This window comes from Lonchura striata, chromosome 19 (genome assembly GCF_046129695.1).
Source record: "Lonchura striata isolate bLonStr1 chromosome 19, bLonStr1.mat, whole genome shotgun sequence".
Taxonomy (NCBI): Eukaryota; Metazoa; Chordata; class Aves; order Passeriformes; family Estrildidae; genus Lonchura; species Lonchura striata.
Window position 1 is genome coordinate 9,589,821 of NC_134621.1, and position 12,397 is coordinate 9,602,217.

Below are 12,397 nucleotides of genomic sequence, written 5' to 3' on the forward strand. Positions count from 1 at the left end.
TCACAAAGGGAAGAAAAACATCAGCTGGAGGAGCCAAGTTCTGCATTTGCTGCTTCACTGGCAAGAGCACAGATGTGCCAGGAGAACATCCTGCAGCTCTGCTCCTGCTCCTGGGCCAGCTGGGACTCAGAGCAGCAGGACCATGTTCTACCTGGTGGTGGTGGTGGGGATGGTGGGGATGGGGATGGTGGTGGTGGTGATGGTGGTGACAATGGTGGTGGTGGTGGTGATGGTGGTTATGGTGGTGATTGTGGTGATGGGGATGGTGGTTGTAGTGATGGTGGTGATAATGATGACGATGGTAGTGATGGTGGGGATGAGGTTGGTGATGGTGGTGATGGTGTTGGTGGTGATGGTGGTGTTGGTGGTGGTGGTGGTGATTATGGTGATGGTGATGATGATGTTGATGATGTTGATGATGATGGTGGTGATGGTGGTGATGATGGTGGTGATGGTAAGGATGATGGTGATGGTGATGATGGTGGTGATGACATTGGTGGTTGTTCTGGGTGTCCTCATGGTCCCCAAAGAGCACCTCCCACGCTGGGCACACCAGGGCTGGGTTTTTAGTTTCCCAGGAGGGTGGTGCCTCTCATGGGGGGTTCCCCTCTGCCTGAACCCCGGAGCTGGGGCTTCCCCCACCAGGAGGGTGTGAGAGCCCTTCCCAGTCTCTGCTGGGCTGGTGGGAGAAGCTCCCGCTGTTGCTCTGGGCTGTGTCACATTCTTTCTCAGCCTGTAACTAAAAATGAAATATTTGGGCCAAGGGCTTAAATTAAGAACACATTTTTGATAGCTAACAACACCGAGGAGAGCCCTGGAGACCCTGACAGGGCAATTAGTGCCTCTCCACTTGCGTTGGAGAGGAGTCTTGAGAGATGAAGTGTGTTCACTCCAGAGGGTTTTTTGGTACAAAAATGCAGTTACAGGGTATAAAAGGAAATGTTTAGAAACACAAAAAGTGGGAATGAGTCATGAGCTTCCTTCACTGCAGGACAGGGAAAGCAGAAAGGAAGAGGTGCCCCAGGCATGACACCTCCAACACTTCCCCATCCCTGGCAGCAGCTCCCATCAGTGGTTTCATTTCCCTCCTCCCATCTACCTCTCCTCCTGGCAGCTGTTCCAGGCTCATCCCTTGGCCTCAGCGAGCTCCCAGATGCTCAGGGCTCGGGAGTCTGGGTGGATCCTCTCCCTCTTGGCAGTGAACTCGCACAGCTAAGCACAAACCAAAGGGAAGCACCTTCATGGTCCAAGCGAGCTGCTCTTGTGTGCTGGGGCCTCCAGCACGCCTTTGCTTCCCCCTCCCTCTCTCTGTCTGAGCATCCCTGGAGCTGGCTTAGAGCAGAATCCTGGGGAGCTGTGGCAGCTTTCCATGGTCAATCCCAACACCAAGCCATCCTCTTCCAGGAGGGTGGGGCGGGCCATGAACCCTTGTGTGGGGCGGGGGGGCTGAGAAGGCTCCACCACGCTCCCAGCAGAATTTCCTGTCCAAAATCCAGCGGGTGGACACCAACCCTGAGAGCCTGGAGAAGCTCTGTGCAGGCAGAGCTGGTGGAGAAGGGTGACCTGCACGTCCCCAAGAGCTGGGATGAGACGGAGCCCAGATGTCACAGGGCTGTTTGTCTTGGACACGTTGGGGCTGACCGGGAAACGGCGCCGACCTCTTGAGCAACACCAGGGGTTTTTGGCCGGCCGGGCAGGGGCTCAGCCTGGCCTGAGTTTTCAGGATCTGATTTCCAAGAGAGCAAAACAAATCCCTCTCCAATGGACTCGGTGGCTGGAGCCAGCCCTGCCGTGGAGACGGGAGCAGCCCGCTGGTGCTGTTGGAGGTTAAAGTGCAGCAAATCCCTCTCCTCGTCTGCCAACGGCGCCGGGCTGCGCGCGCCTTGCTTAGCGAGTGTTGAGTTTGTGGAATTGCCTTTATTGGTAGTTAACTGTGTAGTGGTCTCCGTGGGACATCTGGTGCACCATTTGAAAGGAATATTCCTCAACCCTTGCTGAGTGAAATTGTTTTTGTAGACAAGTGGAGGCTTTGGGGCCATTAAGAAGATAAAACGCAGATTGTTTGCAGAGGGTTTTTATTTTATTTTAATGGCTTTTGAAGAGAGGAGCTCTTATTATTTTATTTGTTTATTGTTAGCAGGCAGAAGGGCTGGGAAAAGGCACAGATGTTCCTTCTGCTGTTGGCTGGGCCAGGCCCCAAACCCAGGGCAGAGGTTTGAGCCTCTCTCTGAAGCTGCTGTAACATTTTCCAAACCCTGAAACGAATCCTCTGCTCACCAGTTTCTCAGTAAAACCACTGAGGGCTGGGGTGGGACTCCCTGGATAATAATCTAAAATCTTGACAGTGGATGGGACAAGGATTGTGTACAAACCAGAGAAAATGAAGGGCTTTGTGCTTCCTTCCAGTGATGGGAAAATCACAGATGGATCCCAAACTTCCAGCTCTCAGCCCAGCACCTCTTCATCCAGACCACAGAAGAAAACAGCCAGTCTCCAGTTTTGGGGCAGGTAGGCTGTGATGGATGTTGGGACACCTTTGTCCTGAAAAGCAAATCCTCTAAAGAAAAAGCCCTTTCATCCTCAGCCCAGAGTGGAAATCGTTAATTAACACATAAATTGGGGTGGTCAAAAGGAAACTGCAGAGTGGTCAGGTGTGTGTGAGCACAATATCAGCCAGAGGGGAAGATCCTTCCACTTCCCAGGCAGTTTTTGGGATACCACTGCCCTGCTCAGCTTTTCCAGAGTTTTTTTTTTTTTAGTGTGTGTGTTTGTTTTTCCCTTTCCTACCCCTGTTAATCTCGGCTGTCACCAGGGTCACCTTAGCCTTGGCTCTGTGCTGGCCACAGAAGTGGTGGCAATAACTCTTCTGGGGGGTTGTCTCTGTGCGCAGAGGATTGGGTAATAAAAGTAATGATTTTGGAACACAGTGCTCATGTCGGGGTTTGTACAACAGCTTATCCTGCAATAAATCTGGCATTTAGTAAGAAAGGAAATGACAAAAAAAAAAAAGAAAAAGAAAAAAGGAGAAGCTGGGAAGGACCCCAAGAGAGCAGCTCCAGTGCTGAGGGTGCCAGGCTGGATGTGGCTGCAGGATGGGGGTGATCACGCCCAGACTCATCACTGCCACCTCCTCTGCCTTTCTCACCACCAAAACATTTAGACCTTAACTGCTCACCAACTTTGCTGCCTGTTTGCTCACTTCATTGGAAAGCAGCACCAATGCTGAGGATTTAGAACATAGACCAAGGAGAACCTGTGAATCCCCTGCAGTAACAGAATTCCTGTTGAGCTGGGAGTGTTCTCTATCTGTTTTCAGCACAATCCTATGTCCAGATCAAATTTAAATGGAATTATGGTGCTGGGACCTCGTATAGGTTCAAATATCTCTGTGTAAAATTCCCCCCAGAATTTTAAACATGAATTCCTGTGGCAGAGCAAGGATCTTGGGCTGAAGCTGCTCTCCAGTGATGCTGTAGGGCTCAGTTCTGCTTGGTTCATCTCATTTCACACCAGGGAACTCCCTGTCCTGCTGGAGATATATTTTGAAGCAAGAAAATAGTCAGGATAGTTTTAATGGGACTCAGAAGGAGAGCTCTCTTACCAGCAGAAAATTCAGCTGGTTTTCAGCTCTGTCCTTCTTTGACTTCCTTATTGACCCTTTGCCACCAATGAGGGTGAACCTGGGCTGCAGGTCCTGGTCTTTAATCCCTGTTCTCCTCTCCTGGCACCTCCAGGAGTGGGAAACATCTCTGACCTTGCTTCTGTCCACATTTTCAAGTCTCTGCAGTCCATGGAGAAGGACACAGGTAGACTTCTCCCCCCAAGCCCAACGTGCTGGATGGAGAAAGCCTTGGAGAGAGCTGGTGCCAATTTTAGCACAAGTTCCTGCAGCAGAAATAGATCTTCCTGAGCTCACATTTAAGTCTTAGTAAATTATATCTCAGGTTAATGTATTTATTCAAGCACCGTGGGGGAATTTCAGGCTGGCTGTGTTCCTCATCACAGGAGATGGGCTGGAAATTACAGTCATTTGGAAAGAACATGGATTTGAATCCCGGGGCCCGTGGTGAAAGTCAGTGCACAGTGAATTATTCCACTCAGCTCCTGTTCACACATGGATTCTGCTGGAGCTCGAGCCATTTCCAGAGCATCCCATTTCTGCAGTGAGCTACAAGGGCTCTTGGGGGGCTGTGCTTGTCCTTGTGTTTTTCATCCCCCTGCCCTTGCTGCTCATCCAGAGGCAAATGCCACGAGGTGCCTTTGCTCATTTGCTGTGTGCAGTAACCACAGAGAAGGATTTTTCATGCTGCCCGTGGTAGCTGGGCTCCTGTGATGGTGGGAAGCACAGAGCTGAGGAGCCCTTGTCATTTGTGTCCTGCCTGGTGGAGCTGTTGGCGTGTGGGGATGTCTAATATTTATATAAGACACTGTCAAGGAAACTCTTTAATTGGCAGTGGGAGAAGGCCCAGCTGCCCCTGCAAGCTGCTGGAATTGTCTCCTGGCTTTCTGCTGCTCCAGGTGTTCCCCTGGGTCACCCTGAGCCATCTCTGGAGGTCCCAGAGGGGTGGCAGAGGGACAGGTGGGGCTCACAGGGGTGAGGGAGCTGCCCCTGGCAGGGGTGCTGGGCTCACCTCCCCTTGCTCCTCCTGTGCCCTAAATTTGCTCAGCAAAGTGGGATCCTGGCTCTGGCATGGAAATTGTCTCAGAGGCTGGTCTGCACCTCCCTCATGGGATTTGCAGCTGCCTCAGCTTGATGCCACAGGTTTAGTTTTTATATTTTTATATTTTTCAGATTCTGTGCTGCTTTAGTGTTCTTTAAAGGTTTAAGAAGAAAAGCGGCAGCTTCTTGAAAGGAATAAGGTGAGTTTGACTCCAAATATAATTTTTTTAAAAAAACCTTTGTCTTTTCATAAGCTGTGATGCAGAATGATGAGTTCCCAGCCTCTCAGATGTCTGGGCTCCACATGAGGGGATGCTGAGCTCTCTGCACAGAGCAGAGACAAAACAATTCCTGCTCCAGCTGGGCACCAAGGACAAATGATCCAAACCTCAGCCCAGGAGCACAAACAGCGTGGGCTGGAGAGAGAAAAACAAGCAGGGTGGGACTGCCTGGGCTGGAGCTGGAATGGGACAATGAACTCCAAGGTGCCAATGGAGCAGAACTGATCCCAGGGAGAGCCCCGGGAACGCTCGTGCATTTTGGGACCATTTTGGGTCATTTGGGTGCAGCCCTGGCTGGGCTCTGGTGCTGCCCAAGGTGGATCCATGGAGGAGATCCTTTGGATAAATCCCTGCTTTATTCTGTAGCTCTGTCCAGCCTCTGCTCCAGCTCAGCCTTCTCAAGGCATCAAGCTCAGGGAAGGCACCAGCTGGCTCAAGAACTTCCAGAATCAAAAACAAATTACAGAGGGAAGCAGCTGATGAGCAGAAATCTGTTGGATAGTTGGAAGTGATCACCTTCTCCATCAGATCTGGGGGTACCAGGGGTGTTTGTTCTCTCCAGCCTGGCACTGTGCTGTGTGTGTTGGATGTTTCCAAATCACCATTTTTGGTGATTTCAGTGCACAAAAGATGAACATTCAGGCCACGCACCCAAAATTGAGCTCAGAACAGCAAGTTTTCCCCTTGGCCATGGCATGGGTGCCCTGTTGGCTCTGACTGCCACACTCTGAGAGCTCTTAAAGACATCTGTGAACCAAATGGCTCAAAGAACAGGAGGAGAAAAGCCTCAGTTTTAGTTGTGGTTAAAGTTTTTTCTCATTTTCTAATTTACCCACCTTTCTCCCCAGCCCAGCTGATGGGTGCAGAAGTTTTGGGGGGTGCAGAGGGCAGGCCCTGCCCTACATCCCTCTTTTTGTTGTGTGGAGCCTCCACAGGACAATGTTCTCTGTTGCCAGGGAAAGATCAAAAATGAATATTTACCCAGCACTCAATTGCTGCCCATCTTCCCCATCAAACTGTGAGTGGTGATTGCAGCTATTGCTGAATTCTCAATTTATTCATGACATGCAGATTGCAGGGCAATAATTACAGTTGAGGTTGCTGTCATTCTGCTGGATCCCTGAGGATCCACATCTCCTGAGGGCTGGAATTTTTTGCTCATGTGGCAACTGTTTGGCTTTAGCTGGAGACACAGTTAAGTAGGGGAAAGCTGCAGAATGTCCTTGAAAACAAGGTGACAACTGAGCTCTTTCTTTGCCTGGCCTGAGCTTGTCCCATTATATTCTGGATGCTCCTGTGGGAGCTGGCACAGGCTCCGAGGGGCATCAACAGTGCAAAAATAGCTCTGGGCTTGGCCACAGCCCTGTTGTTGTTCAGGAACCTGCTGGGATGTGGGTGACAGTGGAGAGGAAGGGCTGGACATGGCCAGAGTGGGAGGCTGGGAATTCCTTCCCTTCTGCTCATGGTGGGATCTCCCACCAGCAGCTTCTGGTGCTGACAGTGACAGAAAGGTTACAGAGCAGGAGGGGATGCTGGAAGGGCAGGACGAGAGGGAATGGCCTTGAGCTGCACCAGAGGAGATTCAGCTTGAACATCAGGAGGAATTTCTCTGTGGAATGGGTGGTCAGGCATTGGAAGGGGCTGCCCAGGGAGGAGGTGGAATCCAGTCTCTGGGGGTGCCCAAGGAAGGCCTGGACATGGCACTCAGTGCCCCTTCCCTTCCCTTCCCTTCCCTTCCCTTCCCTTCCCTTCCCTTCCCTTCCCTTCCCTTCCCTTCCCTTCCCTTCCCTTCCCTTCCCTTCCCTTCCCTTCCCTTCCCTTCCCTTCCCTTCCCTTCCCTTCCCTTCCCTTCCCTTCCCTTCCCTTCCCTTCCCTTCCCTTCCCTTCCCTTCCCTTCCCTTCCCTTCCCTTCCCTTCCCTTCCCTTCCCTTCCCTTCCCTTCCCTTCCCTTCCCTTCCCTTCCCTTCCCTTCCCTTCCCTTCCCTTCCCTTCCCTTCCCTTCCCTTCCCTTCCCTTCCCTTCCCTTCCCTTCCCTTCCCTTCCCTTCCCTTCCCTTCCCTTCCCTTCCCTTCCCTTATCTCTAATTTGTCGCTGCATGAATAAATGAAATATTTACACACTTTTTGAGTCAGATATTGCCCACAAACTCAATTTTATCCCAAGTCATTAAATTCATACTTTAAAGCCCATTTTTAATGTGCCCCAGTGGGAACATTAAAAGCACATTTTCTGGAGTTGACAGACTTGTAGCTCTGTGCTACCAGCACTGGCAGGGGGACTCGGGCCAGGAGCTGGGGACACAAACAGGCAGATTTTAAACCCAGAAAGGGTCAAAGTTAACGGTTTAAGAAGAAAAGCAGCAGCTTCTTGAAAGGAATAAGGTGAGTTTGACTCCAAATACAAGTTTTTAAAATAACCTTTGTCTTTTCATAAGCTATGATCCGGAATGATGGCTTCCCAGCCTCTCAGATATTCCAAACAAACAATATTAATTCCCAGGGAAAAAAAAAAAAACAACATCCCCCTCTCTCTCAGGTGCCCTCTGCAAATTGAATTCACAGCCCTGAAAACCCGGAGCTGATGCTGAGCATTTTAATCTTGCCAGAAGTAAACAGTGAGCACCGATTTACATAAAAATCGACGTGTGCAATGATTTCAGTGCTAACACCGTGGCACTCGGTGTGTTTGGGGTGACTTTGGGGCCACCCAGAGCTTTTTAAGTGGATGCTGCCTCCACGAGAGATGCCAGCTGTGGTTCTTTGCAGAGCTTTGTAGGAAAAACTGCTTGGGGAGAAAAAGCTGTGCTTTAGGAAAAACCCCAGAGGCAAATGGAATGGAAAGAAGGAGCAGATTCTCCGAGGAGGGTTCTGGAAGTGCTCCTGGCAGGGGATTTGAGGGGGTGGGAGGTTTGGGGGGCTCCCTGTGGCTGCTGGAGCTGCCAGGGCCCGTGGTCCCAGTGGGCGATGTTTGGTGGCACTGAGGGTCCCCAGTGTTTGCTCAGTGCCTTCTCCTCACGCTGCTCTCCCTCAGCTCATGTTCCCAGAGCTGTCTGAGAAGTCTCTGAGAAGGGAAATGGGAGCAGAGCTGGTCTGTTAAAGAATTAAAGAGCAGCCCTTGTGGGAAAGGGCCCTGGCAGGGGGACGGCTGCAGCTCAGCCAGGCCTGCCCCGGGAGCATCACTCACTGCAAAGCTCTGAATTATCCAACCTCCAGCCCTCTCCAGCTGTTGGGTGAAATCTTTCACCTTGTGGTGAAGGGAGGCTCAGGAAAGATGCTTTAATGGCTGCTTCTGATCTGAAAACCAAATATTCCCTGAATTGCTGCCCACACTGAGGAAAACATCCCTGAGCTGTGCTGGCATTTACTGCATGAGGATGTACCCAAGTTTATCCAAGCACAGAGTCTGCATTTTCAGACCTTTGGAGATTACCTTTATCTTCTTTCCACTATTAAATATAGCTCAGCTCTGCTGTGCTTTCCCACAAATAAAATTTGCTGGCAATTACTTTCAGGAACCATCCATAGAGTGTTTTTAAGGAGCTGTTCAGCCGTGTTTGTACTAGATGGGATCAGTTTTGTGTAATCCACAGTGCTCCCTCTACACTCCGATTATTTTTTGGCTGCTTTATGTGGGAAGGAACCTTCCCTGCTTCACCACTTTGCCTGTCTTTTAAATCTGAAATTGGGGTGGATTTTTTGGAGAGGAGACTGCAGGACTCTTCTTCAGGAATTGTAGAGACAGGACAAGGGGGAATGGGCCCAAATTAAAAGAGATCACATTTAGATGGGATATTAGGAATAAATTCTCCCTGTGATGGTGGTGAGGGGCTGGGATTGAATTCTCAGAGCTCTGAAGTGCCCCTGGAAGTGCCCAAGGCCAGGTTAGAAGGGCTTGGAGCAGCCTGGAAGGTGTCCTTGCCAGGCAGGGGTGATGTTTAAGGTGATCTTTGAGGAATTTTCCAACCCAAACCCTTCCATGACTCTTTGATTCTCTTACCTGGAGCTGTGGATCCTTTTCCAGGGTTGGGAGCTTGGAGGGGATGAGTTCAGAGATGGGGGAAAGGTGCACAGAGCTCAGCATCTCCTCATGTGGAGCCCAGACCCACACACTAAAGCAGCACAGGATCTGAAAAATAGAAAAGCCAAAACCTGAGGCATCATGGCTATATCAGTGGAGGCAGCTCAGCTCTTCTGTCCTTTGGTGCAGGTTCCTGGCCTCCATGAAAAGACAGAATCCTCCTGTGCAGAGCTTTGGCTGAGCAGGGAGGGTTGGAATCAGTGACTCTGGATGAAGCCAGAGGGGGCTTCACCCCCAGTGGGAATTTGAGGTTGGGTTTAAAAAGATTTTCAGATCTGCTGAAGCTTTGGGTTCATGGTATTTTTGCCACTCGGACTGACACACCATATGTGGGTTATGCATCTGCAGCTGACCCATAAAAAAATCTTAATTCCATAGGAATGTGCTCCTGCCATCCATCCAGTATTAGCTCTGCCATCCCAGGAACGGCAGAGGACGTGCCCAGGATGCTCAGTGCACCTTGGAGGAACAGTCACTTGTTAATTTACATGCAGGAAAATGAGCACAGAGACCTCCTGTGTAAAATCCATAACAAACGCTGAGAAAACCTGGAAAGTCCTGCTCCCATTTCCTGCTCCAAATCCCCCACAACAGCCCCTGATATCCAGGGCTGGGAGCCAAACCCTCTCGAGTCAATGGAAAGATTCCCCTTGACTTTAATGCTCTTTGCATGAGTGCCTAATTCCTTCCTGTTCACAGCCTCTCTTGGACTCGCTCATGGAAACAACTGCAGCTATAAAGTGCTGCAGTGAACTGGAAACCCTTCAGAGCAGCACCACGGCAGATTTCCCTGTGCTGCCAGCCACTTGGAATGGGATTTGTTTGACAAAAAGCCTGATCTGTGTGCTGTGGCTGCAGTGTGAATGAGGGTTTGAGCAGAGGAGGCAACAAGGCTGGAGAGGGGCTGGGAACACAAACCCTGTGAGGAAAAGGAGACCCAGGGGTGACCTTGGCACTCTGTACAGCTCCTGGAAGGTGGCTGTGCTCAGCTGGGGCTGGGCTCTTTCTCCAGGAACTGACAGAACCAGAGCACACAGCCTCAGGCTGCACCAAGGGTGTGGGTCTCAGATTCAGTCAAAGACAGAAAGGGAGAGTTTCCAGCCAGGCAGAAGCCTGGGAAAGAGCTGGAGAAGAATGTCAATAATTCTTTATCTCTCTTGTTTTTCACATTGTTTATAGTTAAGTTCTATCACTGTGCATCAAGCACTCTGCACCAATGCAGTGAGTTGTTTTAAGTTCAGGACCAATGGAAGTGGTCCTCACGAAGCTCTGAATAAAGGAGTGGTGTATTTTGAACAAACCAGAGTTTTACTCTGAGCAGCTTCTGATCAGTCTTCTCATTCCTGTCCTGCCTTGACAGCGGCACAAGGGAAAGATGGGTTGGATATTAGGAAAAAGTATTTTGTAAAAAGTGCTTTACAAAAAGGAGATAAAGTTCTGCAGTGGCTGCCTGGGGAGGTGGTGCAGTCACCACCCCTGGGTGTGTTTAACAAAGCCTGGATGTGGCTCTGGGTGCCAGGGTTTGGTTGGGGTGCTGGGGCTGGGCTGGGCTCGATGATCTTGGTGGTCTCTTCCAACCTGGTGACTCTGTGAATTCTGTGATTCTGTGATTCTGTGATTGTGAGATTCTGTGATTCTATGAATTCTGTGATTCTGTGATTTTGTGATTCTGTGATTCTGTGACTCTGTGAATTCTGTGAATTCTGTGGACAAATCTCTTCCTGCAGACAGGGTTTGTGGTCAGCCCACGGGGCTGGAGCCGAACTCTTCCCAGCAGGATGGGGAAGGCAGGGAGCCCTGGCAGGGCTGGGTGGGGCTGAGCCCCTGAGGCTCCCAGAGCTGTGCTCAGCTTCCAGGGCCTGTTTACCCTGCAAGGACCATGCCACTGCCCAGATTTGTCAGCTGATTGTGAAATGTGTTTTGCTCCAGGCTGGGCCATCCTGGGCCACCTTTGTGCCTTGCTCCACAAAATTCTGACAAAATGTTAGAGTTCTAAATGCTGAGAATTTACAACTTTCTGTGCTGACTGACTCTAACTCCCAAAAAACCTAAAACCATAAAAAAAACTTCCAAAATTGATTAATAATACTACAATTAAAAATGTGTAGGTAATTAAAAGTGTATAATATCACAACGTAGGAAACTTAGAGTTTAAAGTTTTAAAATATAATAATGTATATAAAACAAAATAAACGTTTTAAAACAAAAACTAATAATTCTTTACCTTATTCCTTCTTCTTCATAAGTTTAAGGAATATTTTGTAATTAGACAAAAAAGTCTGCATTGCAGACTTCAAGTAATTAGTTATTAAGTTAAAAATAAAAATACTGAGGGAAAAATCACAGAGAAAATGCTTAACTTTAAGGATTTCAATATGTTTCACTGGGGATTAAGCACATTTGGCTGGGGAGGGTTCTTGGTGGATTCTTGGGTTCTTCTGGCTGTGTGATGCCAGCAAGAGGAGCATGGAATTTTCTCCCAGCACCTGGGATTATCAGCTGGCACCTCAGGGCATGAGATCTGCCTGCTTCAGCCTCATCATACAAGGAGCAATGGCAGCACAGAGATATCTGAGTCTTTGTCGAGCCCAGAGTCACCAAATCTGACTGTGAGAGGGACAATGATGTTCACAGAGGGTCTGAATGAATCTGACAGTGTTTACCACTGTGGAAGGTTGCTCAGCTGCCTCTGGGGGAAAGGAGGCTGATGGTGACTGTTCCTTCTTTTTTTAGGTCCTGAAAACTTTCTAGAATGAGGCTTTAGGTTGGTTTTACTTCGCTGTTCAAACAGGAGATGTGTTTTGCTGGTTTTTTTTCCCCCCACAGGAAACTGGGCACCTCCCACCTGCCCATCCCTCTCATCCTGTGCAACCTGAGTCCAAATGTGACCCCAGAATGTGACCCCAAAATGTGATCCCAAAATATGACCTCAAAATATGATCCCAAAATGTGACCCCAAAATTTGACCCCAAATTATGATCCCAAAATGTGACCCCAAAATTTGACCCCAAAATTTGACCCAAATTATGATCTCAAAATGTGACCCCAGAATGTGATCCTAAAATGTGACCCCAGAATGTGACTCCAAAATGTGACCCCAAAATGTGATCCTAAAATGTGACCCCAGAATGTGACTCCAAAATGTGATCCCAAATTATGATCCCAAGATGCGATCCCAAAATGCGACTCCAAAATGTGACCCCAAAATGTGACCCTAAAATGTGATCCCAAATTATGATCCCAAAATGTGACCCCAAAATTTGACCCCAAAATTTGACCCAAATTATGATCTCAAAATGTGACCCCAGAATGTGACCCCAAGTTGTGATCCCAAAAATGTGACCCCAAAATGTGACCCCAAAATTTGACCCCAAATTAT

The 12,397-nt window shown here is 49.3% G+C and overlaps 1 long non-coding RNA gene across 2 annotated transcripts in view; it reads left to right on the forward strand.

The window, feature by feature from the left end:
- LOC116184262 (uncharacterized) overlaps window positions 1-10,333 on the forward strand; it is a 15,152-nt gene extending 4,819 nt beyond the window's left edge. For both annotated transcript variants that reach the window (XR_013340952.1, XR_013340953.1), the window contains 3 exons: window positions 2,407-2,508; window positions 4,793-4,860; window positions 9,718-10,333. This is a non-coding gene — a long non-coding RNA (uncharacterized LOC116184262). The remainder of the gene's footprint in view (window positions 1-2,406; window positions 2,509-4,792; window positions 4,861-9,717) is intronic.
- The last annotated feature ends 2,064 nt before the right edge of the window (window positions 10,334-12,397 follow it).